This window comes from Mirounga angustirostris, unplaced genomic scaffold, assembly GCF_029215605.1.
Source record: "Mirounga angustirostris isolate CCGP_5_RB_7025 unplaced genomic scaffold, mMirAng1.0.hap1 SCAF_3, whole genome shotgun sequence".
NCBI classification, from domain to species: Eukaryota; Metazoa; Chordata; class Mammalia; order Carnivora; family Phocidae; genus Mirounga; species Mirounga angustirostris.
The window spans coordinates 81,266,644-81,294,221 of record NW_026991711.1 but is presented as its reverse complement, the minus strand read 5'-3'; the positions used below and the strand labels follow the sequence as shown (position 1 = coordinate 81,294,221).

At 44.9% G+C, this 27,578-nt stretch overlaps 1 pseudogene across 1 annotated transcript; it reads right to left on the bottom strand.

Annotated features, from left to right (window-relative positions):
* On the bottom strand, positions 1–27,578 carry LOC135363759 (potassium-transporting ATPase alpha chain 2-like; annotated as a pseudogene). The gene is made up of 23 exons (XR_010409816.1): positions 27,447–27,578; positions 26,622–26,777; positions 23,515–23,574; positions 20,390–20,593; positions 19,507–19,620; positions 18,378–18,518; positions 18,135–18,252; positions 17,613–17,880; positions 16,754–16,952; positions 16,487–16,596; positions 14,770–14,904; positions 11,459–11,649; positions 9,128–9,305; positions 8,318–8,454; positions 5,374–5,524; positions 4,674–4,842; positions 4,432–4,586; positions 2,785–2,908; positions 2,457–2,602; positions 1,833–1,971; positions 1,580–1,679; positions 1,052–1,143; positions 1–966 (listed from the first exon to the last, which is right to left on the bottom strand). The product of XR_010409816.1 is annotated as a potassium-transporting ATPase alpha chain 2-like (transcript).

The window sequence follows — 27,578 nt, the reverse complement described above, 5'->3', positions numbered from 1 at the left end:
AAAACATCTTTTACTTAAAAATGAGGCCTCCTAGGGGCTGTCAACATGGATGTATGTGTCACATGTGAATAAAGCGAAGTTAAAGCCTGAAACATAACTGGCATAAAATTAGTGCCGGAGAGTGCTTTGCAACCGTTTTACATGAAATAAGTATTATTGTTTTAAACCCCAGTGCTTCTCTATTGAGGCTGAATCCTGGTAAATGAAAACCTCTTTGGGATGGGAGAGCATCTGGAGCTGGGATGTGCAAAATGGACGTGGAGCTCAGTTTTGGAGTTGGTGGTGGGGTGGAGAGCAACGTGGGAGGGAGGGAGGAGTCCAGCTGGGAGGAGGGAGGGCGCCAAAGGACTGGTGAGGTGGTGAGGGATGGGATGAGCAGGGATGCGGCTAGGTGACTGGGGACCGTAAAGAAGGATGTCTGAGAGTCAAAACTGAGGTTGTCCATGTTGCTGTGATGTAAACCTGCCATCACTTCTACCTCTTGCAAACCTTCAGCTGAATTAACCCTTTTTAAGCAAGGTGACTATGAAATTATAAGCTCTCTGGGAATTCACAGAATCTAGGAAGGTCACTGGACTTTTAATAGGGTATGGAATGGAGGTTTGAGCAATCTTATCTAGCAGGAAGATCTGAGCAGGTGGCCGGATTACCCAAGACTACTTAACGTGAGTGAACTTTATATACATATAAACATGTCATTCTTCCCTTGAAATTCACATATTTTTGAACAAGGAGATGGATATAGAGAAGCAAATCGTATATAAACAGTTGAATATCTGCTTGAAAGTACAAAACCTCAGTGGGTATCTTTCATACTCTTTTCTGCCTTCTCTTTCTGCATTTTGGTAAGTCCCTACTGCAGCAGTCTCCCAGATGCAGCCAGAAGATGAAGAACATCCCCAGTGTGCAACTGGGAGGCTTGGGAAGTCAGGTGGGCTTAATAATACATGTTCTTATCCCACCAGCCTGTGGAGGTAGAAAAAAGTTACTGAGAAATCAGTAGTGTGTTGAAGTAGATAAACAGAGTCTCAAAAATCACATTACTACTTACTTCCAGGGTAGAGTCTAATGAAAAGTTTCCGCACCTCATCATACACCCAAATCAGAATGGCAAATGGCACAGCCACAAACCAATACTGAGGCCTGGAAGCAGAAGGGAGGAAGGTAAGTCGGAATGCATCCAAAGAAAGGGCCAAGCCCCCTGCCAATGGACAGAGAGCTTCTTGGTCATTTTCTCTGCCCTACTGGAAAGAACAACACATCCATTGGGTCATACAACATAAAACTGGAAAGCTTCTTATTTAAACTGGACTGCGACTGGTAGAAGCAATATCTGCCTTTGATGTGGCCTATTGGCTGAAGGTGGAGATGGGATGGTGAAGTTTAGAAAACCCATTTCCTCTTCTGGGAAAACTAGCAGGTCAAAATCTAAGATAGACTAAGATAGAATTGATTTGGTTTTGTCTCATTTGAAAGCCTGGAGGGGAAATAACCCACTGGAATTCTAAATGTTTACTTAGCCTGTGACAGCTCAGAACACGGCTGGCTCTTTCCTGTCCACTGTTGAAGAGGAACTCACCGGAGCATTGTGAAACTCAGGGCTGTGACACTTCCAAGCCCATAGGAGAGGATTAATGCAATGATAATCTGTGAGGCAATCCCCACCCAGATGACTTTTACTTCTGCAAGACACATAAAAGCAAACAGATTCTGAATTCACATGGCGACAGGCCCACACACCCAGTGGAGTCAAGGCCTCATGTATTATAGGCCTAACCCTCAGCATTCCTGCATCAAAGGCCCAGGGTTGAACTATGAGGTTGGATGTGGGCAGTACCTGAAGAGACCCTGCTGGAAGATGGAGTTCCTCCTGGTTTTCCTGATGATTAGATCTGCTGTTTGCTGGACCATGATGCCAACAAAGAAAGCCGTATAGCCCATCCATTCTAAGTATTTCCTCTGGTACCATGTCTGTCAACAGACAAAAAGGAGACCATGAAACCCCAGAGGGAAAAGTTCAGGACGATATCAACGTAGTTCTGTAAAGTTTTACTCTCTCCCCACCTCACCAAGATTGACGGAGGATCACCTCCTTGTGTTTGGAAAGAACCTTTTTTTTCTTTACTCGGTTGAGTAGGGAAAGATGCTAACTTAATTGATTTGGCCCCACCATGGGTATTGTGGGACTGGCTACTCTTCCATATCAATTGCAAAGCCAATGTAAGAAAGCGAGCTCAAGGTATCTAATTCGAGAGAGGAGGCCGAGTCCTGGCAAAGGCCAAACCAATGTAACAGAGGGGCCCACAGGCCCTATTAACTGAGAAAACTTTCACCTTCTCTGTCTCATTAAGGCTGTCCAGGGAAATGGAAGTTCTGCATCAGTCTGGGCAAGACAGTGAGAGGAGGGGAGAAGCAGGACGTTGCAGGACTTTGAAGGCAGAGCCTCCTGCCCTTACCCACTGTTGTCCATAGCTGTCTTCCAAGCCATCCACATCGCTATTTTCCCATTCCACCCGGACGTTAATGAGCGCGCTGGGTTTGAAGCCCTCCTGCGCATACACAGTGAAATACACCACGAAAGCTCCCACGGCTTGCATGAGGCCTAAAAGCACAAAAGAAATAAGGGCAGAGGTTCTATAAATGACTTCGGAATTGCGCCTGTGCTCACTTTCCTTTCGGTTCCTCCTCCCATTGCAAGCCTGCCCCACAAGGAAAACCAGTTTCTGACTGGAATGAATTCTCGGGTGGTCCCTGTCTGACAGGTCAGCGATGCCTCCGTCATACCAATGTGCAGGTAAGAGTACATGGCAAGTTGCTCGTTCACCAGTCTGTCCTTCTTCTTGTGGCGAGGCTTCCTGTTCATGATGTCACTTTCAGCTTTCTCATAAGCCAAGGCGATGGAGGGGATCTAGAGGGGGAGACAGTCCGTGAGGCCTAGCCCCCCAAAACTGCTGTACCAAGAGAGTGATAATGGCAGTGGCATAGCCGGGGGCCTCAGGGTGGGCGGGGGGCTGGCAGACTGCGGGGGTGGTACGGTTATGGAACCGGTCTGTCCAGGGTGTAGGCAATGGGGGTTCATGGTTTCTAGAGAATTTAAAAACGGCTGGCTTTAAAAATCAGTCTGCTTTTTTATCACCATGTGCTGGCAGTTCTAAACTAGCTCTAAAAACTTTTCTCCTCTGGGGCAGATTTTCCCTACCATCCTCTCCTCCTTAGGCATGCCACTGGATCACAGCGGTTCTCTCACAGGTCCTCCCACCTGGAAGACCTGTTAAAGGTCAGATCGCTGGGCCCCACCTCCCACCTCCAGTCTCTCCCAAGGTCTGAGCTGGGGCCAGAGCATCTGCGTTTCTAACAAGTTCCCAGGTGATGCAAGAAGCACTGCAGTGGAGAAAAAGAAGTGAATTGAAAGAGCCTGGAAAATGATCTGACTGTAAAGCATGAGGACCCCGGTTCCCCTCTAAGGCAAAGATATCTTTAGTCTCTCTGCAATGTGTTGACTGCCTGGGTATTTTACCAAACAAGAGGGTAGGAGGCGCCATTTGCTGCATTCTCATTGTGAATTCAGCTCGCTCCATTGCCTTCCCCCCCCCTTTTTTTTTTAAGGATTACTTTTTTTTTTTTAAAGATTTTTATTTATTTATTTGACAGAGAGAGATAGCGAGAGCAGGAACACAAGCAGGGGGAGTGGGAGAGGGAGAAGCAGGCTTCCCGCCGAGCAGGGAGCCCGATGTGGGACTCGATCCCAGGACCCTGGGATCATGACCTGAGCCGAAGGCAGACGCTTAACGACTGAGCCACCCAGGCGCCCGCCTCTTTCCCCCTTTGCCTGTGTAAGCTGGAGCCATATGGGTAACTGTCATGATAATTTCTTAAATGGACACATACCAGAAGAGGGGAGGGTTTAGTGACATTATTGTAGGTCAATATGAGGCCTGATCGTGTGTTAATACCTGCTACTTCTAACTGAGTGCAGGTGAGGGGCTTCTAGATCACAGATTCTTTTACTTGACAAGGAGCAGTTGTGGGTTATCACATTGGCCACTGGGCCCCGGTGTTACACGGGCTATTTAGTGATAGCTCTATCTTCTCAAGAGGGAAGGGAGGCATGTGAGCTGAAACTGACCAATGGCCTATTTTGGGGGGAGGGTAAAGAGCTCATGTCTTGAAAAGCTCTTCTAGGAAGTGAAGTGGTTTTAACTTCCAAACATTTGACAGATCTCTTTAGTCCTTTGCTTTGAAGTGCGGCTGGTGGACCAGCAGAATTGGCATCACTTAAGAGCATGTTAGAAATGTAGACCTTCCGGCCCCATCACATCGAAGTTTAAGGAGCACTGATTTAGTCCATCTCCTTGCCCTTGCAGGTAATGTCCCTGAAGTTGCCATCACTTGGGGCAGTTATCAGATCCTGTTCCCTTTAGTGCTACTTACTATGTCTGTGCCCAAGTCGATGAACAAGATAGTAATGGTGCCAATGGGCAGGGGAAGCCCAACAGTGGTGTAGATCAGAAAGGGGCACAGCTCAGCAATGTTCTTGGTCAGGGTGTAAGCAATAGTCTTCTTTAGGTTGTCGAAGATCAGGCGACCTAGGCAAAGATGTTGCTCTCATAGGACTTGCTTTTGATCCCCCAGGTGACCGCTGTCTTGATAAGGCCACTTGAGACCTCACTCACCTTCCTCCACCCCTGTGACTATAGATGCAAAGGTGTCATCCAGCAAGATCATGTCAGCTGCATTTTTGGCTGCATCAGAACCTGTTATCCCCATGGCAATCCCAATATCTGCCTTCTTTAGAGCTGGAGAGTCGTTAACGCCATCCCCTGTCACGGCGACAACTGCATTCTATGGGGACACATGAGAAAATGGGAGTCAGCAGATCTAAGGGGTCACAGGTAGGACAAAATCAACATAGTCTCCCTTTCCCCTGGAGGATGTGGGCCAACTGGAGCTGAAATGAACGGTCTGTTTTGGGGAAAAGATAAAGCCGGGAAATCCCAGAAGCAAGAACAGCAAACTCCAAACAAGATGCGTTCCGTAATTAAAACCATTGTGTGTGGCAGGCTAAAGTGGATCTTTTATATCTTGTGTCTTTACATTTTTTCTTCTATATCTTACATTTTCAAAACTTTCTATATGCACACCTACCACAGGACCAAATGTTTCATTGTCAGAAAGCCCTGCATGCAGGATGATCTCAAAGGAGGGTGGGGGGTCAGCCCCCTGAGAGGGTAGAAATGTAAAGTGATGAAGACGGGCAAAGAATTGTCTCTGAAGAGGTTTAGAAAGTGTCATAGGCCTGATCTGGGATCCAGATCTCAGCCCTGCATTTCCCCAGGACAGTGACAGTTTCTCTGGGTGCTGCTGTCCACCCACCTGCATTTGACAGCCCTCCACGATGATCAGCTTCTGCTGGGGGGATGTCCAGGCAAAGACGATCTCTGGGTAGTTGGTTAAAAGCTCATCCAGCTGTTCCGGGCTCATGTCCTTCAGCTCCATGCCAGTCACCACCGCAGCTTTCGCGTCCCTAGAAGGGCCAGAAGGAACTGAGTGAGGCCAAAGGTTGGATCTTAGGCTGAAACACTGCTCTGGGCAGGAAGTGGGCTGACGCCTCTTTGACTTTACCGGGAGCCCAATGTCCTTGACACTAATACTCTAGTGGGATGACAGGGGCTATGAGTTCTGGGGACACTTTGTTCTCCATTTCAAGACAGTAAACTGAGGCGAAACAGTTAAGGCCCCTTTTCTGATATCATACAATAGGAATAAGCCTTTTGCTTGTGGGAATGGGTGGGAACACCTGTGGGGCAATGTTTTACTTAAGGAATAAAAAGAGGGTAAAAAACTTCCTGTTCAAATGTTTTGGGTCCTTGAATTCAGCTTATGCCAACACACATGGGTAACAATTCTGTGTTGTTGCTTATTTCAGATTTATAGTGTCTACTGTGCAATGAGCCGCGTAGGGAGAACAATTTATTGAGGTCCTCTTTGAGGAAAACTATTGTCTGCTGCTGATGAAAGTAAGGTTCTAGAAACTATTAATGATGCAGATCTGATTGTGTTGTTCCCTGCTAAAACATTTCAGAGGCTTTCCACTGCACTTAAAGCAGACCCCAGAGCCCCTCACTTGGTCTGCAAGGCCAGCTGCAGCTTCACCTCCCCTTTGGCTCTCCCCCTGCAGCCCGTGGGACTCCCAGCCCTGAGCCTCCAACCCCCTCCAGTGCCCTTGGGCCTTCACCCGTCTTTCCCCTTTGCCAGGAAAGGGGCATCTCTCACCTCACCTTCCCTTAGCTAACACTCCACATTTTAGCTTTCAAATCTTATGTTATACCCCTACTCACAAAACACTGCATGCCTTTTTCTATACATGTTTGTTTTGAGCTTTTTTAGGTTTGTGTTTTCCTGTTGGTGCTAAATACCGGAATCCTAGCACTTGACTCAAACTATAGGTGTTCTTATGTTCTGGTAAAAAATATATATATATAAAAGTAAGATAAAAAGAAAAGGGTTTGTCCTTTCTCCCCACAACTGCAAAAGTACAGTTAGTGTATGATCATAAAAGTACAGCTGATAAAGTGGATAGCTAAAAACATTAACAAATTTATCTATCCCATCTCCTGTTCAGTGAGGTGAGTTGCATGGATATGTATAATCCTATTATTTTTGGCATTAAGGAGGGCGTGTGATGTGATGAGCACTGGCTGTTATACACAACTAATGAATCACTGAACATTATATCAAAAACTGATGATGTACTATATGTTGGCCAATTGGATTTAAATAAATAAATAAATAAAACAAATTAAGAAAAGTTCCAAAAAGCTTTTGTCGATGAATGCTGTTTACACAAAGGAATGTTGGAATACTCTTAGACTTCAGATACTGTTATTGTGCCCAGAGGCTACGATTCTGTGTGGTAGTCTTAACTGGTAACTGTTGCCCAGGTAATAATTTATTAACTGACAGCTCTGTATTCTTTTTTTTTTTTTTTTTTAAGATTTTTATTTATTTATTTATTTATTTATTTATTTATTTATTTATTTGTCAGAGAGAGAGCGCACAAGCAGGGGGAGCAGCAGAGGGAGAGGGAGAACCAGACTCCCCGCTGAGCAGGGAGCCCGATGTGGGGCTCGATCCCAGGACCCTGGGATCATGACCTGAGCCGAAGGCAGATGCTTAACGACTGAGCCACCCAGGCGTCCGACAGCTCTGTATTCTAAAAGGTATAAATGCTTGGGTAAACTAGAAGAGGTTCACTGGTCTCTCCCTTCCCCTTTATTATAATACGATATTATAATAAAGCCAGTGGCATTTACTTTTACACTGAGACTTTGGAGTCTTTGATCGTTTAAATTGTCAACAGTCCAGGTGACTCTGGACTCCTCCCACTGTTTGAACCCTGTCCTCTGTGTGTCCTTCACTGTACTTATCACACCACTGTACTTACCACATCACAAGTAGCTTTTATTTTTCTGTCCCTCTGCCTAGATGGAAAGCTCCCCAAGGGCAGGGATAGTGTCTAGTCTGTTTGCTACTACAGTTCCAGTGTCCAGGACAGTGCCTGGTATATTGTTGGCACTCAACAATTAATTGTTGAGGGACACTGGTGTGACTCAGTTGGTTAAGCGTCTGCCTTCAGCTCAGGTCATGATCCCAGGGTCCTGGGATCGAGCCCCGCATCGGGCTCCCTGCTCAGTGGGGAGTCTGCTTCTTCCTGTCCCTCTGCTTGTGCTCACTCTCTCTTTCTCTCTCTCAAATAAATAAATGAATAAATAAAATCTTTAAAACAACAAGAAAAAAAAACAATTGTTGAAAGAATTAATACATGAGCGAATGAATGGGTGAATGGACTAAAGGACAGACATGATTACAAGAATTAGGAGACAGAAGGAAAAACTAAGTCTTTCATTAGGAAGCTTTCATTCTATTTGCTACCGTATGTTCACATAGCTACACATTATGAAGCATCTGAATAAATACTCAAAATAAGCACTAAGGGAGTGCACCAAACACAGAGGGTTCTTAATATTCCTGATTATACAACTGGATCAATGGCAAGTAATTTCATATAAATTTTGTTTCAGTTTTTCTCACTCTAGATGTGGCACTGAAGTTTTCAGATCTACTCCACTGGGTTTTTCAATTTCATATAAGGAAGACATCACGGGTAATTTTCATGGTACCAATACAGCCTAGCATTACTCTGAGAGAGTGTCTGGCAAAAAGGGGATTTGCTCCAGATAGCACAGCTCTTTAGAACTAACAAGGATAAGGACTTGGATAAGAACTTGAGTTTCAGCTACATTGGTTCTGTGCTTACCGCTTGTTAACTTGCTCCACAGCAATGTGGAGGCGTTTTGCAATGTCTTCCACCGTCTCACTGTTGGCCGAAATGATACCCACACTCTTGGCAATAGCTTTGGCTGTGATTGGAAGATCACCTGTAACCATAATAACCTAGAACACAAACAATGAGAAAGGCATGTGGACAATGAGAAACTCGGCTGGCCAGACAGTATCACCTACTCTACCATGACCTGGTAGAATGTAACTAGGGATTATAGTGATTTGCCCTTATGGGCAGTTCTTGATCTTTAGATCAAAGACAAAACTGTCTCTGAAGAACACACTGATCTCATTGGATCTATCCTTGCTTCTAAGCTTCTTACATGTCCTACTCTGACATTAGAGGAGGCCCTTTCCCTTGGATGTTACCTTACTTGTGAAAGGGCTAGGGGATGTGTACTTGAGACAGCCTCATGTTGCTCCAACAGTCTTGATATTAACATGGTAATGGAATTAATATTTGGCTTTGATAATATGAAGGCAAATGGATTTTGGAGGCTGAACCTTAAGATTAAGTAATAAAACCTTTTATTGTCTATCATAATCTAGGGCAAGATGAAGTCAATTCATGGCCTTCTCACTGCAGTCACTATTGTGGTTTGTTCCACATTGACACAGTATTTTGCCTTGACTGGGACAGTTACTAGAATCTTAGTATAGTGAAAGTTGAGATAAAAAGGGAGTGGGGGATTATGATATTTGAGACTTAAATACTATCTCTGATGGCAAACATTCTTAGACAACATAAATGGAGGACTTCTTAAGTCAAGAAAATAACTCCCACCTTGATCCCCGCACTCTGACATTTGGTGACTGCGTCAGGTACAGTGGAGCGAGGGGGATCAATCATAGATAAGAGCCCCACAAAACAGAAGTTAGATGTGGGAAAGTTCATGGTGTCTATATCAAATGTGTAAGTTTCTGGAAACTCGTCTGCTGGCAGGTAGAGATGACAGAAACCAGGAATGCACATGAATTTGGGAGTCAATGAAATTAGGATAAGAAATAAAAGAAAAGGAGGAACATTTTCACACACTCCTTTACTATTTTACTAATATTTGAGAGTATACCAGAATCGTTTTATTCTTTCAATTCCGAAATGCACGCTGTAATTAGGAAGGACATATTTCATCCAAAAGTAATTTACTGTGTGCCCACTGGATTTTCTGGTATGTTCTAGGGATACAGAAACCAAGAGGGGGTGGCCTTTGCTTCTGAAGATGTCTCAGTTTAGTGTGGGGACAGAGACATAAAGAGGTAAAGCATAAAAAAGCATAGTGAGGGCGCCTGGGTGACTCAGTTGTTAAGCGTCTGCCTTCGGCTCAGGTCATGATTCCAGGATCCTGGAATCAAGCCCCACATCAGGCTCCCTGCTCAGCAGGGAGCCTGCGTCTCCGTCTCCCACTCCCCCTGCTTGTGTTCCCTCTCTCACTGTGTCTCTGTCAAATAAATAAATAAAATCTTTAAAAAACAAAAAACAACAACAACAAAAATCCCACCATAGTGAGTGTTATAGAGAACAGCCACCTGGGGAATTAGGAAAGACTCGCCCAAGGAGGTCACATGTGAGTTGACTCTTGAGAGAGGAGTTAGAAGTTTTCCAGGGAGAAGGGAGGGTTAGGGATGGGATGGCCATTTGAGGCGAGAAAACAGCACATGCTGCTGCATAAACTGGGGAAAGAATCTGGACCACCAGGAGAATGGTATGAAGCTTGGTCTTTCTTTAATCAAGGTAAGTGTGAGAGAAAGGCCATTAGGAATGGAGAACCTTTTGTTACTCAGAAGGCATCTGAGTTAAGGTAGAAGGGATTCCTGTGTCTGGTGGGACTCCTAAGATCATGTGACTTTCTCATCAGCTTTTATATCAAATTTATTCTCAGCATGCCCCACTGCCTCACACATTTCAGTAAAGCACAGAGTCTGAGAGGTCAAACACAAGGTTCCTAGAGCGATTCTTGTCAGATGGGTATCAATCCTGCATTGAAAACACTACCTGGTGCTGTGGGCTATTTAAGACATGCTTAAAGCATTATCACCTCATTTAATTATTTCATTTGCTTTACAAGCTCAAATATCCTTTAGAAACACACATTCCACAGACTCCATCTCTATTGGCAAGAACTTTTATGATGTTTAATGAGCTTTATCATCAACTGTGAACTTCTGTTACCTTGAATTCATATTCTGTAGTTCACAGGTGCCATTCTGTCAACCCAGATTCTCAGGACAGAACATACCCTGTGATACCACTTAAGTTACCACAATTAGGTTCCTACCAGTGGCTGTATTTCTATGGTTCCTTCCACCTCTGACAACCCCTGTCTCTATTACTGGCAGTGTTTTCTCCCTAATAGGCAAGTGAGAAACTTCAACATTATTTTAAACTTATTTTTCTCCTCTAACTAGTTGCTAAGTCTTACCAGTTCTGCCTCCATGAAGTCTCTTGCATCTGCCCCCTCCGTCACCTTCCTAGTGCCTTGGATCAAATTCCCACCCTCTTTTACCTGAACAAGGGCAGCCACCTCCTCCTGACACCCATGCCTCTCCTCTCCCTGCTCCTGCCAAGAATTAAACTCTAATTCTGATTGGTTCACTCACCCCAAAGCCTTCTGTGACTCTCTCTGATTGTGGAATGAAATCCCAGTTCCTCACCCACATAAGGCACTCTATATTATGCCCTCCAATCTATCTTTCCTGCCCATTCCCTAGGATTATGCCGTCTCATCTATCTGCAACACTCCACACAGACTGGCTCACTCATAATGTGAGCACACACCCCATCCATTTCTATCTCTGTGCTTTGGCCTATGTTGTTCCCTCTACTTCAAATATTTTTCCTCACCTCCCTTCAAGAATTGCTGTGCAAGGTCCAGTTTAAAATGTAACTCCTTCCATAAAATCTTCCCAGATTTTCTTTATCTGGAAGCCACCCCACCCTCCTCAGTACTACCACATAATATTCTCGTATGTTTATCATATTCTTCTTTCTATGATTCATGTGGATGCATAGCTACTCAGCTAAACAATAAGCCTGTCTCCTCTTGTGCCCTGACCTGGCATAGAGCCTCACACCCAACAGGTGACAGGTAAGGGTTCTGCCACCAAGAGCTCACCCAGCACACGCTCCCCCTGGCCTCCCAACTCCATGTATGCTGTGTGGAAGGCCTCGGCTGTGTTCTTGTCCAGGGGCTGCTCCTGGCCGTTGACCATGATGGTGCTGCACTTCTCTAAGATCCTCTCAGGGGCCCCTTTCATCACCATGAGGAAGCGCTTGTCATTGGGGTCATCCGTTTTGTGTATGGAGAGCTGGGAGGGAAGGAATTGAGTGTGTTACGTATTCCCTGCCATTAAATAATGACACCATCTTTACTCATAAGGGCCTGAACTGGACAGATCTCTTAAGTAGCAACATGACAAGAAAATTAAAGACATCCCTTTCTCTCCTTAGGCTACTTATCCTTGGCATGAAATGGAGTGTTCACTACAGGCATGTTCTATCCTTTTTATTTTGTGGTCAAGTAATATGCAGAGATCTAGACTTGGTCCTGCTCAGAGCGGCACCCTGAATTTGAATTGAAAGTAAGTAGATCTCATCTTTCAAACAGAAACTAGTTGCTTTAGGGAGGCCAGATGTGGTTGTTGCCCTGTGAAGTCTTGTGTATTGAACCAGATCTCCTGTGGTGCCCGTAGGGGTCCGAGGACTGTGAGCCACCTCTTCTTGCTTCTTGTCTCTACCTCCCTATCATGGGTAGCAGCCTTTGGGTCCCAAGCTATTCTGAGCTCAGGCAGGCATGAGGGCAGCAGGAGTTCCTATGCCTCTTCAGCTCCAAATTAACCCAGTTTTACTGCCTGGAGGTGAAGGAAAATGGTGGGGGTGGAGGAAGTAGACACTCTCACGTACAGGCTTTCAGGACAGTTAAGTAACACAATTTTCATATCAATATCCTCTCATCTACTGATTCTATTTCCAGATTCATCCTAATAAGGTAATCAGGAAAAATCTAAAAAAAAGTTATATAAAATGGCTAAGTCTTATGGAAGCTGTTATATACCAGGTAAGCCTTCAAAAGGAATTTCAGGAAGCTGGAGTGTTTGAAAGAGAATGAGTAAGTTACAAAAAAACGTAACAAAACAAAAAACCCTACCATTTTGGGTCTATCAGTTGATTCTAAATCAGTAGTTCTTAGCCTTCTGGATACCAGAGAGGAGCACAATAAAAAATAAAAAAGTAGAGGGCAAACATAGTTTTTTTGTTCTTGTTGTTGTTCTTATTGCTGTTGTTTTTAATGGCCAAGTAAACACATTAAAAAAACCCCAACTAACTGACCAAAACCAAAGCAAAACCTCCCATCTATTATCACTATCATCTTCTCGAAGATAGGATATTTTAACATTTAAAAAGTAGAAACAATAAACACTTTCATAGTGTGTACTCTTCTAAGTGCTTCACACATTGACTCATTTAATTCTCGAAACTACCCTACGGCTATGGGTACTATTATTATCACCTTTTACAAGGAAGGAAACTGAGGCACAGAGGGGTTAACTGGCATGAACAAGGTCACGCCCTAAGAGGTGGCTGAACTGGGATTTGAATTCAGGCTAGTAGGCTCCAGAGTCCCTGCCTTAGTCAGGTACCATATAAAGGATAATCTTTTGAATTAAATACACTCATCCTTATACAGAACTTTATAAAATACTGTCCTAATTTTCCAGTTTGCCACAAACTATTGGAAATATTTTTATGGGCTGGTCTCAGTTTGGGGAATTGCTATTCTAAAATCAATAAGACACAGACTTTCCACTTTGTTGCCTTTGGTTAATGATACCCCAGAGACCTTCCAAGGTCACAACATCAAAGACTCTTTTTTGAGTGTTGCTCATGTGTAGATATAAAATGGCACTAACAGCCTCCAGAGAGGCTCTTTGACCTCTTCTGTAGGAACCCGCAGAGGTCCTCCTATCTAGTCCCAACTCTGGGTAGCCTATTCTCCACTTCAACATTTAGTATATGAAGCCTCATGGAGCCTGCTTTTTCTCATTTCTCACATGATGAGGGAAGTCTTTACTAGAGTAGATGGGGCCCCAGCAGGATTCTGAGTCTTGTTCCTGATTAGAAGACAATTCGATCTACTCCTTAAGAGCACAGACTCCCTGGGTCTGCTTGAATCCTGGCTCTGGTCCTTACTAGCTGTGTGATAATGCCCTGTACCTCAGTTTCCTCATTCCCTACCTTGTAGAGTTGAGAGAATTGAGTGGTTCCATACATGTAGAAATTAGCATATAATAACTATCATTACTGTTGTTATTTTAGGATCATTACTCATTCTATTTTCACGTCTGTTTTGAACAAGAGACCTGATTTACTGGCTTTAATATTTTACTTCATACATTTTTTAGTTGTCTATTTGGCTAACTGCAATTCTTCATTGGCTTGTTATCCACAGAGATGTTTGCAACAGTTATTTCCCAATCCTAAATGCCATCCAAACGAAATGTGTGGGTAAACACCAGAAACTTTTACACAAACATGGTTATCTTATTTATATACTTTCCTGTTACGCCAAGACCAAGTCACAAGGCCCTGCTCTCAGGGCTTTGGAGTCTATGGGAAGTCCCACCTGCAGCAGTAAACTGGGCTACAAACTGTCATTTGTCCCACCCTGCGGAGGATGGAGCTAGTTGACCGTTGGCCAGCCTGGAATGAGGGAAGACAGATAGGCAATGATGGCCATTTTCTTCCTGAGCAATGGGTAGAAAGGAGGTCCCTGTCAACTGCATATGGGGCTGGTAAGGGCAAGGTTTACTCACAAGGCCCAAGCTAAACTGTTCTGTGTGGTGGTAGAAAAAGCATGGCCTTGGGAGTTGAAAATATATGTGAAAATTTGTTGTGCCACTTAGGTGCTTGGGAACTCTGGTCACATCAACATTTCCTAAGGACCTGGTTCCTCACCTAGAAATTGAGATTAAGTAATCCTACCTCAGGTTTATCGTGAGGATTAAGTGAGAGAACCAGATACAGATTAAGGGAGCAGTAAATGTTAGTTCTCCCCAATCCCCCACTTTTCATTTATCCTTTAGGATATGGCTTTTGCCCCTCACCTGTGCAAGTTACCTGGTGGGGGTGGAGGTGGCGTGTGTGTGGGGGTGGGGGGGTGGGGGGGGTATAATATAGATCAATCATTCATAGGGACAGCCAGGCCCTGACAAGATCTTCACTTTTCTTTTTTCTCTACCTATTTCTGGCAAAGGAAAGAGGCCAGCAAGGAAAACCTGTTCTGGGCTTACCAGATGCCCAGGCCCTCCATCCCTGAAGGCAATTTTTGAAGCCAAATATCATTCAAAATACATACTAACCAAAGGACACTTACAGGTAGAAATGCCATTCTTATGATAACAAAGATTCAGTTGTGAGGAAAAACTCACCTGAAATTTGTTGGTTGAGTTAAAAGGAATTTCAGCTACTTTGTGGTTTCTTTTTCTAATTTCCATCACATCACCCAAAATGACCTCTGAGAACTTCAAAAGAGCAGTTTCTGAGGCATCTCCAGCCACAACTCTCTGAGAATCAAGAGAAAACAAATATTTGTAGCACATAATCTGATTCTTTTGTGATTATTTTCAATGAGCCAGCAGACGGCCTGACTAAGCTCAGTATCTAACAAACGATTACACCACAATGAGCCACTGACCGAACCATGGTGGAGGTGTTAAACTGAATGGTGCTGCTTACTGGCATTAAGGAAATTCGAAACAGTTTGAGCTCTGTGAGACCTGGAGGGTTCCATGAAAAAACCAGCTATGAACTAGTCTTGAAAGACGGGTGGATAACTGGCAGACAAAGGAACAAAAGAAAGCCTTCTGGAAATCAGAATGCCATGAATGAAGGCATGAAGTGGAAGAGTTCCACTGTAAGTGCTGAGTGTACAGGTGGATATGGAGGATGCAGAGAGATTCAGAGGGCCCTGAAAGGCAGGCAAGGTCCAAAACTCGAGCAGCAGAAAACAGATGCATGGAAAGTTTTTGAGCCAAGTTAGGTGAAGCAGTTCATCTAAAGAAGTATTTAAGGAAGATTACTGGTATGCAAGAAAGACTGGGGGAAGGGATAAACTGGAATCATGGAGGCCAATCAAGAGGTTGGTATAATTAATTAGATGTAAGGTACTGGTGATAAAAGAAAAGTAAAATTATATATTTATTTGAAGCAAGAATAATAGGACTTGGTGATTCACTAGATATTAGGAAAGAAGAAAGTTAAAGATGACTTCCAAAAATTTTGGACTGGATGATAAATTAAAATGGTTATGTCCTAGAAAAATAGAAAAGGGACAAGATAGTGATTTAGAGCCAGGTTGGGTACAGGTGGAAGGTGGCAAGTGTAATTTGTTCAGAGTCTAACATGGCAAAACTTTCAAGTGGGAACACACAGCTAATTGGAGATCCATGGAGTTTGGGTGAAAAATCAGAACTGGAGATAAGGATTTGAAAGATACGGACAGAGAAGTGATGGGCCAAGAAGAGAATTGATGAGCTGTCTGACAAAGAAAAGCAACCAAACAAAAAGTACAAGAAAGAAAGAGTCAATGAAGGAAACAGATGGCAAATAGAAAAGCCAGGAGAAGACAGATTGATTGACTCACTCAGAAGGAGAGGACAGGGGGAGAAGAGAGAGGAAGGGGAAGAGGAAGGGGGAGAAAGAAAAGTTTGTTTTTGTATATGCTAACATTTCAGGGCCCCTTAGCACCGCTTCTGCTGCCAAGAGGAATACGTTCTAGGGTCAAGGCTTCTATTTCCTTCCAATTATATTTTAAACGTCAGTGAATGGCACTTATGTAATAAAGGAACTTTGATTATATCTACTTGCTTGTAAAGGAAAGTAACTTAAAGGTACATTCATTTTCAGGAATGAGACAGATTTTTCAATAGACCTAAACCACTGTTCTGAGGACTTTTAGACATCTCGGTGATTTCTCGAAGCAAGTTAGGGTGAAGAAAATTTTCTGCAGGTCTTGTGAGTCAGACTTCCTCTTACTAGTACAAACTTCACTCAGTGGAAGAGATTTAAATCAAGTACCAAATCAGAACAGAGGAAGTGACTTCAAACTGGCTATGATTTAAGACCGAATATATACTGAAGCTTTACCTTCATGATGGGGACGCTTTCTTGTCCTGGTCTGAACTCAGCTCTGTTACACAATGTTATTATCTTTGATAAGGAGGCCCAGGTTCCAGAGCTTTGATCAAAGACTTGGTCTGGAAAACAGAACAGTGATGCTGTGGGTCCTGGACCTAATATCCATACTATTCAACCAATTCTCTGAGACTGCACACCAATGCTGCCATGTTCTGCGCGGCCCCCTCTGCTAGAGTCCATAGCTTCGGGCCACACTGAATGTTCCAGAAGACTTACTTGAATTGTCTTCACTGGTGTCAGCTATGAAGATCTGATTGTCGAACCACAGATGGGCCACAGTCATCCTGTTCTGGGTCAGAGTCCCAGTCTTGTCTGAGCAAATGATAGAGGTGGAGCCGAGGGTCTCCACTGCTTCCAGGTTCTTCACCAAGCAGTTCTTCTTGGCCATCCGTTTAGCTGTCAGCGACAGAGTCACCTAGACAGGAGAGAGAGAGAGAGAGAGAGAGGGGAAGAAGCTTTGAGAAAAATCATCATTTTGAACTCAGGCTCCATAACGTAGAAGCAGCTGGAGCCGAACTGATTTCAGGACAGAGGTATAGTTACAGATGCGGCAAAGCTGACCCAGTGGCTGATAAACCACATAAAGCCCTATTTTTATGCCATAATCCTTTTATTAAATGTAGGAGGTAAACAATGTGCCTAAGTTCCTCAGTTGTAGAAACTGCCAAGGATTCTTTTTTCTTTTTAAGAAATGTGAAAATGTAGAGAAGGTGTCAGGCTTCCTGAAAATCTGTAAGTGGTGGTTTGTGTCTGTCTTATCTAGATCTTACTTTTTTTTTTTTATCTTACCGAGCTTTTAAGGAGAAAGATAATATGCAATTTGCAGATAGAGCTCCTAAAAATGAAAATATAAAGTTTTCTAGGACAGTGTTAAAAATGTTAACAATATCACAATTCTGTTTGTCTCTCTAAGAAACAGTCTCCTCAGAATGTCCCATGGTGTCCCCTGACAGGGAGGGAGTGTTGTTCTGAAGATGAAGGAGACTTGCAGTTTACGGTGGGCGCACACCCAGCACAGCAGAATGCCATGTGTTAACAGGGTCAGGGGACAGGCCACCTAGCAGCACGGACTCACAGTGACAGTGGCCAGGAGACCCTCAGGCACATTGGCCACAATGTGCCAATGAGGAAGATGATGGAGTCCAGGACCTGATACTTCAGGGATACTGCGGTGATGAAGAAAAGGATGCCGATGGAGACGGCCACTCCGGCCACGATATGAACAAAGTGCTGGATCTCAATGGCAATGGGTGTCTTCTCATTTCCGACTCCTGAAGCCAGTGAGGCGATCTGACCAATGATGGTGCGGTCGCCCGTGTTGATGACCATGCCAGTCGCTGTGCCTACAGGTGAAGTAGACATTTTATTCCGGGGATCCTCAGCTACGAGGGGACCATAGCCTGCTTATAGTCTTCTCTTTGCTGGTTTACATGATCAATTAGCACACAACATTACAAAGTTCTCTGGGCTCTTCAGTTCCATGTTTTGTCCTTGAAAAGCTTTGTAGCAAGAGATGGTAAAGAGACAAGAGCATAAAGCCTGCAGGGGAGAGGTGATATGGGTGGTGCATGGAGTCATGGGAACCAGGCAGACTTACCTTCCAGACAGGTTGTAGAATAGAAGCCAATGTTCTTTGTTTCCAGGGGACTATCGTGGGTAAACTCAGAGGAGCGGGGCTGGGGTTCAGATTCTCCAGTGAGAGATGAGTTATCTACCTAGAAGAAATTTTGGAAAAAGTTCAAGACTGGGCATCTTGTTCCCTGTCCCAGTCACACTGAGATCTAGAAAGACAACAGAATGGCAGCTAGTTATCGGCGTGATCTTTGGGGTGCCCTGTGGCGCTTCCCTTACAGCCCTGAACAGACAACAACCTGATGTCTGCAGGGATCTGGTCTCCTCCTCTAATCTCCACTATGTCTCCCACCACCAGTTGCTCTGCAGGGATTGTCTTCTTCTCTGAATCTCGAATGACAAGAGCTTGCTGTGAAAGAAAACAGTGACAGATGCCTCAGATCCTGGAGTGATGCCAACTCTCCTCCATCCTCATCTCCCCACATCTCCGGAATGGAGGCACTGGAAGGCACAGCTGTCAGAATGGCAAAAATGCAACAAAAGACTTTTACTTGGGGCCTGAAGACACTAAGAACTATCTTTTCTTGAGGAGGAACTCTTAGAGATATTCTTGGAACCAGAAAACGCTGCTGTGGGCAGATATAGCAAATTGACAGCCCCAAGCATGACAGAGAGAGGGACAATTAAGGATGAATGATCTTGGCTGGGATGTCCAGGAAGAACGCCGATGGCTGAGCCAAAGGGTTTAATACTCTTGCTCGGGTCAGGAAGACTTTAACAGAGTAGAAGGCAGATCTCCCACTTCTTAGCATGGACGATTCCATCCAGAACCTTCTCCAGCTGGCAGCTCTGTGGGCCAGGGGCAGCGTGGTGTTCCCACTGTGCTGATAGTGGTGTGTGATCTCCCTAGAGGACTCCTAACGTGGGGTCCTGTGGGAAGACAGGAGCAGTGGGCGTCCCTCACTGACAGCAGTTTGGGGCAACATGCAGAGAGACTCCAAAATGGGTGCAAAAATGGTCACAGATAAAGAATTGTAGGTTGACCTCCTTGGCTACCAGGGAATACTCCCGAACTTCTACAACTCACTTTTGGAAGCACCTGAATTACTTTTGTTTGAACAGTTCACCAAAGCTCAAGAGCAGTAATAGAAGATGTTGTGCGATGACTGATGTTTCTGTCCTGTTTTGCTCTTGACTAAGCATTTTCCTGTATCTTACTTCCCTGATTATCTCAAAACTCTGTGAGGAAAGGGGGCTTCAGAAAGATTGCCTAAGACTTCTCAGACAGCAATGGGTGGAGCACTGACCCGCTGCCTCAGAGGCCCCATTCTCCTCCTTATCTGATGCTTCCTCATCTGAAGTCATGTGGAGACCAGAGAGGGATGGCTGCCACTCACCTGCAGGATCATCTTATTGAAGGTGGCCATGATGTTGGTGCTTTTTGCCTCTTGGTAGTAAGCGAAGATCCCTGTTAAAATAATGACCGAGGCAAGCACGCAGCCCAAGTATACCTGGGTAAGGAGAAGAAGCATCAATCAGAAGAACAGGCATCAGGAATGAGCCAGGTCCTAGGGCTGGAGCTCTCCATGGGAAGGTGAGAGACATGGCAGTGGTATTCTGGTGTCATTTACAGGTCACAAAATTTACCCATTTAAAGTGTATAATTCAGTGATTTTTGATGAATTTACACAATTTCGCAACAATCATCACAAGCTAGTTTTAGGACATTTCCATCATCCCAATAAGACCGCTACTGCCCAGTGGCTGTCATTTCCCACTCCTGCCCCCAGCCCTAACCACCTCTGATCTGCTTTCTGTCTCTAGGGTGTGACTGTTCTGGACATTTCTTATCAATGGAATCAAAGAGTATGTGGCCTTTTGCATCTGGCTTCTTTCTCTTAGTCCCATGCTGGCCAGGTCAGTTTTTTGGTTTTGGTACTGTTAGCAGCAGGCAGAGATGCTCCCCATGTCAAAGGGACACAATTAGCTTTGAGGAGAGAGAAACCCAAAATGTTTCACATGGATCTAGATGTTTTTTGTCCCCTTAGGAACTTACAGTGCGTCTCTCTCTCCCTTTAAAATTCATGCTCATACTGCCTCTGAGACATCAGAAAGTCAGCTATGGTTTGTATTTTACAGCTGGCGATTTTCCCAAACCTGCACAGTGATTGATCAGTGTAGACTCCTGATTGCAGCCCACTGCTCTGCCCACTAATGGCCTTACTTTATGGTTGTTTTCCCATTACTAGTTTAGCAAACCCTGGAAGGAGTCCCCCTTACATTGTTTAGGGATGAGGATGTATTCATGGAGTACTGGATCCCATATGCAATCCAGCACAGGATGGCTCCTATCCACAGAAGGATGGAGAACCCCCCCACCATCTGCTTGAAGAACTTGATGATCTCCGGTGTTTCCTTGGGAAGAGTGAGGGCATTGGGCCCATTCCGAGCCAGGAGCTCAGCAGCTTGGGCACTGGAGAGACCCTGAGAAAGCCAGACAAAAACAAACAGGGATTAGACATTTCTCTTCCCTCAGATTGGATGTCATTTTTCTGCAGGTTGTGGGTAGGAGTTACCATGCCCAAGAAGGGCCTGGGAAAAGTGGATGATGCCTCACCTCTCCCAACTCGCACTTTTTTAAAAAGAGCATTTAATATTAATGCTTCGTATCAGCCAGGCAATGTACTCTGTACATTTGCTTATTTCCTCTTCAAAATAACCTTCTGAAGAAGGTGCAATTATTATCCTCATCTTACAGATACGAAATTTGAGGCAGATGGAGGTTAAATCATCCAGCTAGTAAATGGGACCAGGCAACCTGGCTCCAGAGCCACTGTATTAGACTCTACTAAGGCATTTTAGTTTCTTGGAGATTCATCTAGAGGTAGGAGTAACTTGGCTAAGGAGGATTCGAAATACAAAAGCTAATCGCCAAGGTTAAGGGCAATGTGGTAACTATCCAGAAAATATTCTGTTCTGGAACTTCTACATATTGCACCGGCTAATTTTTCATCCTTAAGTCTGGTGTCTTTCTGCTTTTCTCTATATCCACTCCAAGTTCTAAGTTCTTGTTCATCTGAAGAGTTATAAATTCTACCCAACTCTGAAGCCCACGTGTGGTCACTTCTTGCCAGAAGCCCTCCCTGGTAAGCGTGCCCTCCACGGGGTACAGAGGCCCCTCCACCGCCCTTGAAATCCTGTATTGTGACTCATAAGGTTTTTTCCCCCACAAACTATCCTATATGGAGAAAGTCTTGTCATTATTTTTTCTTCCTAATCATGTTGTAAGCTACTTAAAGGACAGCTTAAAGACTATATCCTTGGGGCGCCTGGGTGGCTCAGTTGGTTAAGCTTCCTACTCTTGATTTCAGCTCAGGTCATGATCTCAGGCCTTACTTTATGGTTGTTTGAGATCGTGAGATCAACCCCCGTGTTGGGCTCCACGTTCAGTGAGGAGTCAGCTTGAGATCCTTTCTCTCTGCCCCACCCCCCACTCATGTGTGCTCTCTAAAGTAAGTAAAATAAATCTTTAATTAAAAAAAAAAAAGACTCTGGGACGCCTGGGTGTCTCAGTTGGTTAAGTGGCTGCTTTTGGCTCAGGTCATGATCCCAGGGTCCTGGGGTCGAGTCCCGCATCCGGCTCCTTGCTCCGCGGGGAGCCTACTTCTCCCTCTGCCTGCCACTCCCTTTGCTCGTGCTCTCTCTCCCTCTCTCTGACAAATGAATAAATAAAATATTTTTTTTTAAAAAAGAGTCTATCCTTGTTGATTTTCGTGTCCTTTATAAGGTGTCCTGCTTGTTCTGTAATACAGGCTCAAATATTTGCTGAATAACTGGATTTGAAGTCACTAACTTGTAGTCAAAATAAAATTCATCACCATCTCCTTCCTGCTGTTTTCTCTAATCTCTCAGCCCCATGTCCCGCCATGGCCCTGTTGACCACCTGACCAAATCTCCTCCTCTTGCTTCTCTACCTTGGTAACTGGGATCAGGAATTTGTTCAAATACCCCAGTGAAACAAAGTCCTACCAGTTATTTCTCTGAAACATCTCTGGAATCTTGTCCCCTTCCCTTCCCATCTTACTGCTGCTGCCTTGTTTCAGTTCCTCATTTTATATTCCTGGGTTATTGTCTCATTCTTCTAGACCCTTCCATCTCCCACTTAAAAAAAAATCTATCCACCTACCTACTACCTGTATCTGTATATATCTTCTACCAGAAATACCTTTTGAAAGCCAATCTTATTTAAATCACTTCCCTGTTTAGAAATTGTGTGTAACTAATATAGTCCTTATTCCTTAGTTTAATATGGAAGTACTTGATGGTTTCACCCAAATTACCTCTCCTTGGTCTCATTTTCTATCCACTCCTTCCCCTTTCCACACACATTAGCTCCCAGAAACCCCAGACTGTCCTCTCCGGTCTCCTGGGTACTCTGCTAGCTTAAACCCAAATCCTCCTCTTATGTCCTGATTCGAACACTGCATGATCCAGGGAGCCCATTCTGGCTCCTCTGGTCAGACTCTGTCACTCACTCAGGACACCATTTAGACCTCTCTTGGCCGTCTAAGTCAAACAGACTGGATGTTATGCTACTCTCGTACATCCCTGCCTCCGCTGCTGAAATGCTTCCTCCTTAAGACCAGGGATCACCTGCCTCTCTTTGGCCCTCTCACTGCCAGTCTTGTGCGTTGCTCACAGTAAGTCTTTTTGTTGACTTGGACAGATGTATCCAAATCTCCTGATGTCAAGACACCAAAACTTTTGAGATTTAATTTGAGTTTGAATTCACACAAGAAAGCAGTCCTTCTGTGGTGGGGGAATTTGCCAGACACCTGAGAGCACACCAGGATGTCCTGGAGTCATCGCGCCTTTTCACAGGAAGAGATGGACGAGCAGGGTTATAAGACTGTCACTCTGGATGGTTGCGCTTTTTTTAATTTTGTTTTATTCTTATGTTAATCCCCATACATTACATCATTGGTTTTAGATGTAGTGGATGGTTGCTTTTTAACATTGGTTTTCCCCATTCTTTGATAAGACCATTATACTTCCTGGACATTGGGATCTAAAGCAACCTCTGACCATGACCATAAGGAAGTGTCTGAGCATTTCTGGGGATACCACGGCTTTCCTGCAGTTACAATCAAAAGAAATGTTGATAGCCAGGCGTCCAGCTCAGCAGAGGGGCTTGACTCTGGGCTTTAGTTCAGACACGCCAGCTCTTGAGGTCAACCAGCCCTCTCTCACGTGCTGGGCGTGTGGGTGACTGGCATTCTCAAGGTTGCTGCTTCATCCTAAAGATGCCATTGAATTTTCCATACACCCTAAGCACACAGCTTTGTACAGTCCTTTGCATAGTCCCAGGGCTTCTCTTCCCAGTCCCCAATCCCTTGATGACTTACTGTAATGATGTTTGTACCATATTTCTTTTCCAGTTCCTTAATGCTGAGTTTGTGGTCATCCTAAAGTCCATGAAAGGAAGAAGAGAGTGCATTAATAATTCCAAAATACTCAAACCCTAAGCTTGGCCCAGCCCAGGAAAACTGAGAGAAGCACTGATGATAGGAGGGGGCCAGAGAGTGAGGGAGAGAACGAGAAAAGCCTCTGTGCCAGGTGGTTATTGCATTGAGGGAAGAGAGAGTCTTGCTACAGGAGAAACTCTTCTGATTCACCGGCCAGGGGATTTTCTGGCCATCCCTTGAGTTCAGACTGAATTTGTCATTTACTACATATTAGCTGTCTTTAGTTTTTACGAACAAAAAGCAATGCATTTCATCTCAATCTGATCTCCAGCACATGCAAGTTCTAGCATACCTGCCTGCTGTCCGGGTGCTAGTGATCTGGATACTTAGTTCAGACCTGAGTTCTGGGATTAGTTGATGGTGATGAGCAATACCAAACCAGACCAGACCCATCTGACAGCTCCTTACCCAGGGAGCCCTCCATTGGGCAGGTAGTGTCTGGTAGAGAGAAGCAAGCCTTTCCTTAATCAAGTACTTGAGACTCAAGGAGTTCACTAGTTAGAGAAGCCCTGCAGGTTTAAAACTGCCAAATAAATACCAGTATGGCCCACACTTGCTAATTTTGTTATAGAATCATTAGACTAAAGCAGAGTTTCTCAACCTTGGCATTATTGACATTTGGGCCAATAACTCCTTGTTGGGGGGGAGGCGGCTTCCACCCACTATAGGCCACCTACTAGCACCCTCCTTGGAGTAGTGATAAGCAGAAATGTCTCCAGACCTCGCTAAATGTCCCATGGGGGCCAAATTCTTCCTATCTTGTCCCTTGAGAGCCATTGGGCTACAGGATTAGAAGCCTCTTCCTGTCTCTGAAAACCCAGGGGTAAGTAAGCCTTCTTTACCCCACCTAGAAAACCTAGCACTCAGGATTCTTCAAGCTCTGATCATCTGAAACAAAGATTTATACTGTGAATCTTTGGGTACTAGAACCAACTCTTTTCTTAAGTATATGCAAAAAAGGTTACCTGTTGTGTTAAGAGATTAGATTTTCCAATTAAAAAATTATTTTGTCTTCTCCTCAGCCGGATTCTGCTTTATTCATTTAGTCATTGTACCAATATTGATTGAAAGATATTGCTGGGGATTCAAAGGATTAAGACACAGTTTTGTGCAGTGTGCTAAATTCTGGGCAGATACAAGTAACAGGTGATTAGAGCCATTGTTTGCATGGCTGGACCTCAGACTTTAAGGGGCCTGTACGTGAGGCAGAAGGAGGCAGACTCTTTCCTTCTTCAGCCCTGGCTTTGGTGAGGAGAGCCTGGGGCAGGAGGCATGGTGGGTGCCTGTGGCGCCCTCTGCTGGCCAGCACTAGAATAGCTCGGGGCGGCATCCTGTGGCTCAGGCTTCCGACATTATCAGCCTGTTCATTCAGCAGCCAGGGATCCTTTCATTCTTGTCAAGGTTCTAATGTGCCAGAGGGCATCCCAGTAGGCGTTCACAAATCAAATTATAGGATTCTTGTGAGAATGTTGGGAAAGAAGAAGGACAGATGGTTCTCTCTCAGCCGGGAAGCAGGGGAACACTAGCTAACACTATGAAAACTATCTTTCTATATTATATATCTTCACAGAATGCTCAAAGAAGGGAGATTCTCTTCATAATAAACAGGCTTATGATAGAATGGATATATATTCATGTTATAAGTAGCAATTTCAAGGAAGACTAGATATGTCTTCAATCCTAAATGCCAGAGATTCGTAGGAAATAAGAACGACTATTACCTGGCTCTGTGCTAAGTCTTTCTCCAGTTTTATTTCATTTAACCTTTTTAACAACTCCAACAGGTAGGCACTGTCTTTAATTCTTATTTTTTGAAGTAGGAACTGAATGTCAATGAAACTGGGATCTGAATTCAGGTCAGTCCTATTTCAGGGCTGTGTTCTTAACTGTCTGTCAGAACATACATAGGCAAATGCCTAGTGTTGTGCTGCTAAATGTCTAACAAGCTCTCCAGGAAAAATAAATACAAAACTCTGATTTGTAGCATTTACCGATTTTTCACCATAACCAAGTTCCAAGCTGCTAACTCAGTGTCAATCAACTTGCCAAATTCCTGAATATTTAACAATGGGCTCTGTAGCCCACGTGAACTCACACCACTGCTGTCTGCTCCAACAGTGACAGTTTTCAAGTCTGCAGTGAACTGCAGGGACGATCTATAAAACTTCAAGCTTGGTGTAGAAGTTCCCCCCTTGACATTCCTGAAACATAACCTGTCACGTTTCAGTTCTGAGGCAGATCTTGCCCATGGTGGCCAGCTTTAATAACTCTAAAGTTCTTCCTTAACAGGAATAATATTGTGCTTCCATAAATTACAAAATTACTAATTATAAATTATAATTTAATTATAAATTGCATAAATTACAAAATAGTCTTACTCTTGTCTCACTTTTCCCCCTCCCTCACCCATGCAAATTGTTTATTTCCCACTTTACATAAAGAAAATGGAGCTTCACTGAAGCTAGGTAGTTTGCTCCCAGTTACCAATCACTGAAGTGGAACTTAATTGAGCCTAAGGTCCTCTGAATCCAAGCCCAATATTCTTAACAGTGAAATTATTCTTTCTCATGGGGCATACATAGCCAGAAACCTAGCAAGGTTTAGTGGTTTTGTTTTCCTCCTGCATGGTTCCAGCTCCAGTAGTTTTCCCTTATCAGCTAAAAACTGGCAGTTGGTTAGGGATATCTCAGTGAAACAGCTAGGAAGGAGAGAGGTCTGGGCTGTGCCTGTGGGGACTGGAATCTGAGGCGCTTCCCTCAGAGTTCTACCTGGGAGTGCCTACAACTAGAATGCAGGAATCCTGCAGAAGGCCTCTGACCCCTGGGCAGATATTATCACACCATTCATTTTAAACTAGGAAACAAATCTCATGGGATTTTCAAATCCTTAAGACTGATCTTTCTTTTGTTAAGAGGTAGGTTATAGGGGCAAGTTCTCCAGGGGGAAGGGCAGTGGACCCATTTGGCTTAAGGACCAAATCAACTGACCAGATCCAGTTCTTTCGTAAGCTCCTCCTTACGGTGATTCTTTTTGGGTTGGAAGCAGTTCTTCAGGCCTCTGTACTTCTCCTTGCCGTTCCCCTTGTCTGTTTGTTCGATGTCTTTCATTCCACTGAGCTCCACAGAGTAAATTTCTAGTGTTTTCTGAAAGGAAAGCAGAGGTACAATATTGGTCCAAGATGGGTTTTCTGAAGAGGTGTCGAGCGCTTCTCTCTGTGGGTCAGGGACCTACAGGGAAGGGAGCCCCCCCCCCCCTTCATTCTCTCCTCTAGAGAGAGCAAGTCGCACGATGTGGAGAGGCTCTCTCTTCCCCACCTTCAAACAGCAACTCCCAGGCCTTTCTCTCCTTTCTTCCCCTCCAGTGTAGAGGGAAGGCTGGGTAGCACAGCCCTGCCGGCATCTCCTCAGGGTGACCCCACCCTGGGGTTGGGGAAGGTGGGGGAAGTTACCTCCTCCAACTCGAGACAAGACCCCTCCAAGCCCCAGGGTCTCCCTAGTATCTTGCTCCCTCCAGGACACACGGCGTGTGTCCCGCTTCTTGGGTGGAACGTGCCCACTGAATCCCAATCCCGGGCAGGGCGGCCGTGTAACCCCCAGGCCGGCGCCACGCGCCACATCGGAGCCGGCCTAGGACCCCTGGGGCCCCTTCCCACAGCGTCTGGATTCGGGTCTTCACCCCAGCCAGCTCCGGGAAGGGAGAGGAGCCGTGCATTGGTCAGGAGCGCAGAATCCAGACGGCCAGTCGTTCCTCCTTCGCCTCGTCTTCCACCCGCTCTGCGCGGGTCCGGGTCGGCGCGGGGGGCCCGCACGCACCTCGGTCATGGCGCGGGTGGTGGTGCCGCCGGCAGGCGGGCTCGGGGTCCGGCCTCTGGGTGGCAGCGCGCGCGGGGCGGGGGTCCGATCGGGCGGCGGCGGCGGCGCGAGCCCTAGGCGCACCTCCCGCGG